The sequence below is a fragment of the Sinocyclocheilus grahami genome, unplaced genomic scaffold (genome assembly GCF_001515645.1).
Source record: "Sinocyclocheilus grahami isolate Dianchi unplaced genomic scaffold, SAMN03320097.WGS_v1.1 scaffold2514.1, whole genome shotgun sequence".
Classification (NCBI taxonomy): domain Eukaryota; kingdom Metazoa; phylum Chordata; class Actinopteri; order Cypriniformes; family Cyprinidae; genus Sinocyclocheilus; species Sinocyclocheilus grahami.
The window spans coordinates 35,210-38,514 of record NW_015507693.1 but is presented as its reverse complement, the minus strand read 5'-3'; the positions used below and the strand labels follow the sequence as shown (position 1 = coordinate 38,514).

Genomic DNA, 3,305 nt, shown 5'->3' with positions numbered 1-3,305 from the left:
TGTGTTTGACATCAAAGTACCGCGAGAGCGATTAGAGAGCAGACGCTCCTTATGCTTTCTAATCGCTCTCGCGGTACTTTGATGTCAAACACGATCGGTCTGCGCAGCGCCGCTTCGAGTCGAACACATCTTTTCTGATCAAGACTTCTGTCCAATCACCTGAGTGATTCGCTTTGTTCAAACCCTCAGATCTAACTTTACAAGCAAGCTTTTTCATTCATACTTATTCAATTACATTTGTAAATACCCATACAAGTAATATGAAGAATACAAATTATTTCAGGAAAATAAAATGCTGGCCCTACGCAATTCATATATTGTTTACATCAATGGCGTAGCCACTGGTGTGCGGGTGCCACCCAAAGTGACAGCTGGCACACCTAAAAATAGATGTAGAAGTATTTTTTATAGTCTTAATAAACAGTGTTTTTCTAAATTTGTGCTATTGTCATTTACTTGCAATATTCGTTAATTTAAAATGCAATTAAAATTTGAATTTGAATTGCCAACCAATCCACAAACAGCCGCTGACTGTGACGTGTGACCCCAGCATCTTGAGACACGTTTGCCGCCAGGGTTGCCAGGTTTTCACAAGAAACCCCACCCAATCTCTACTCAAAACAAGCCGAAAACTAGCCCAATCGTTAAAATCGATTAGGTCCTGTTAAAAATCGTGTTCTGGGGGGGTAAAATACACGTTTTTTGGCGGGGTTCCCCTGTTAAAATTCACATTCCAGGGGCTAAATATCATGTTACTGGAGTCGCTTCAACCCGCGGACATGAAAAACAACCTGCAGCAACAGTGTTAAAGTAGCCCGATTCCGCGGGAAAACCACGGACATGGCAACACTGTTTGCGGCGCATTCTAAACAATAGAGAATCTTTTACTAAACCTTGCTAGTTAGCAATATGTCTCAGAGCTCCCTGCCTAATTTCTTTAGTAAAAAACCTCGGCTTGATGGACGGCTGGACACAAGGCCTAACGTTACACCTGATGAGGATGTCTCTCCCTCCATGGCCCAGCATCAACAGGGTTGCCAACCGTTGCGTATCAAAGAAGCGCTCTGAATGAAAGCTTTACAGAAAGCAGGTTGTCCCGTATTCGCAGGCATACAGGGCCGTTTCTAGCCATTTTGACGACCCTAGGCGAAAACCCTCTTAGCGCCCCATCCCACTCCCAAACAACAAGATTACATACAAAATAACATAAAACTGATTATATAAACACTCAAATATTAAATAACAACCTTGACACATTTCCAAATTATATTTGCATATAGGTTATTATAATTTCTTTACAGACATCAGTTTCTTGTCACATTCATTTACATTACATTTACATTTAGTCATTTAGCAGACACTTTTATCCAAAGCGACTTACAAATGAGGACAATAAAAGCAGTCAAAACTAACAAAAGAGCAACAATATATAAGTGCAAATGACAAGTCTCGGTTAGCCTAACGCAGCACACGTAGCAAGGTGTATATATATATATACACTGAACAAAATTATCACACACTCACAGTGAACAAACAAACAAACACACACCCGGAGCAGTGGGCAGCAAGGGTCTCATCTCAGTCGTGGTTGCCATTCACTCGCCCCACCTACAACTCGAACTCGTAATGAGCCTCGAACCCATGACCTTTGGGTAACAAGTCTGACATTCTAACCATTAGGCCACGACTGCAAACATATCAAACACAGACCACACTATTCTTTATAGAAGACAGATCTATTACTTTTCTGTGAGTATCTGTCAGTCATGAAAATTATGTTTGTAAACCAATTTCCAATAACTGAAACATGAGATCTTAACCATATTATAATTTCAGCACAAATGATATACTGCCAATTTTAATAAAGTTAATCTGGGGAAATGTAAATCACATTTATATAAATAACGTTTAGAAGAAATAATTTTAATGAAAGATTTGACCATTCAGAGTCAAAATCCAGCAACAGTATAATCCTTCACAGGCACAGTCCTCTAATGAAGTTCACTTTCACCAAATAAAGCTGAGGTTTGATTTATTGCCTTTATGTTCTGGCGAGAAACAAGAAGCGGGACAAAACAGGGTGCAAAATTTAAAAAATACAACCTTGTACTCAGACAAATGAAACTACATTTATGTGTCGTATATGTACTGAGCTACTGAGCTATGCTTTGATACAACCTCCCAACCTTTCTCTTTTTTAGCTTGGACTGTGTGATATAATTTCAGCTTTATCTTTAACAGCATTCAAGATGTTTTAACATTTCAAAACACATTCTGGTGTTAGCAGACAGATTACACTTTCACATGTGACCAACAGTTCCACAACTAATATCAAATATCATAAATATTATCAAAATATTCAACTGACGGAGGTGACAAAAACCTGAATTTGTAGTCGCTGTAACAATCAAATACATTGAATCAGTCAATTACTGTATTAAACACAACAATCAGGTGCTAAATACATTTAAAATTGAAAATATTTGTATTTTTAAAGCTAATAGCAGTTACCCTGGCTGGTAAATAAGTGAATAAGATGAACACACTGACAGAAAGATTCAGTTTCAGTCAATACATTGAATAGTTCAATCTTTCTGCAGCCACAAATGTGATTTAGTTCTACACAATCTCTGTGAGTTAGACATAATCTGTGGGCTTTTGACAGATCTGCAGGTCATCTCTTAGTTCAATTCATTTCGAGAACAGGACTTTTATTCTGCTCTGGCGGTGTGACGTCATAAGCCTGCGCGCGCTCCGCGTCTGAGATTCGGCTGAAGAAAGGTGTGTGATTTTAATCATTTAATGTGTTTAAATCAATACATCTACTTCAGAGAGATGTATATGAAACTTTGAAATGAATTATTACCGAATGCATCACTATAATGCTTTATTTAGTGTTGTTAATGAAGGGTATTTTGTGCTCGAGTAGCAGAAAGTGTGTCTCACTTCGCTCCCTGTGTCTGAATCAGTTTATCATCAAGTGATGGAGAAACCGAGCTGTTTGAATCTCCGAGTCAACTGAATCAATTAATTCGGAAAATGATTCAGTGATTCGAATCAGCGCACGCTGACGTCACCTGCTGCTCAAAACAACAAACACGAGTAATGATAACTTCTACAAACCAACTGCAAAAGTTTTCATCAAAAGAATAATCTATTAAATGTGCTGACTACTGAACTAGTGTGCTGACTCCCTCACCAGTGTGCTGACTACTGAACTAGTGTGCTGACTGCCGCACTATGGTGCTCAGTCTGGAATTATTTTGCTGTCTGCTAATTAATCTGATTGAAAACACACAGAAAAA

The 3,305-nt window shown here is 38.5% G+C and overlaps 1 protein-coding gene across 1 annotated transcript in view; it reads left to right on the top strand.

Moving 5' to 3' along the window:
* The first annotated feature begins 2,750 nt into the window (after nt 1-2,750).
* The window catches only part of LOC107575218 (gastrula zinc finger protein XlCGF49.1-like), a 5,315-nt gene continuing 4,760 nt past the window's right edge, over nt 2,751-3,305 (top strand). Inside the window, exon 1 of the mRNA XM_016261625.1 lies at nt 2,751-2,781. The gene's annotated coding sequence lies outside the window, so the exon portion shown is untranslated. The remainder of the gene's footprint in view (nt 2,782-3,305) is intronic.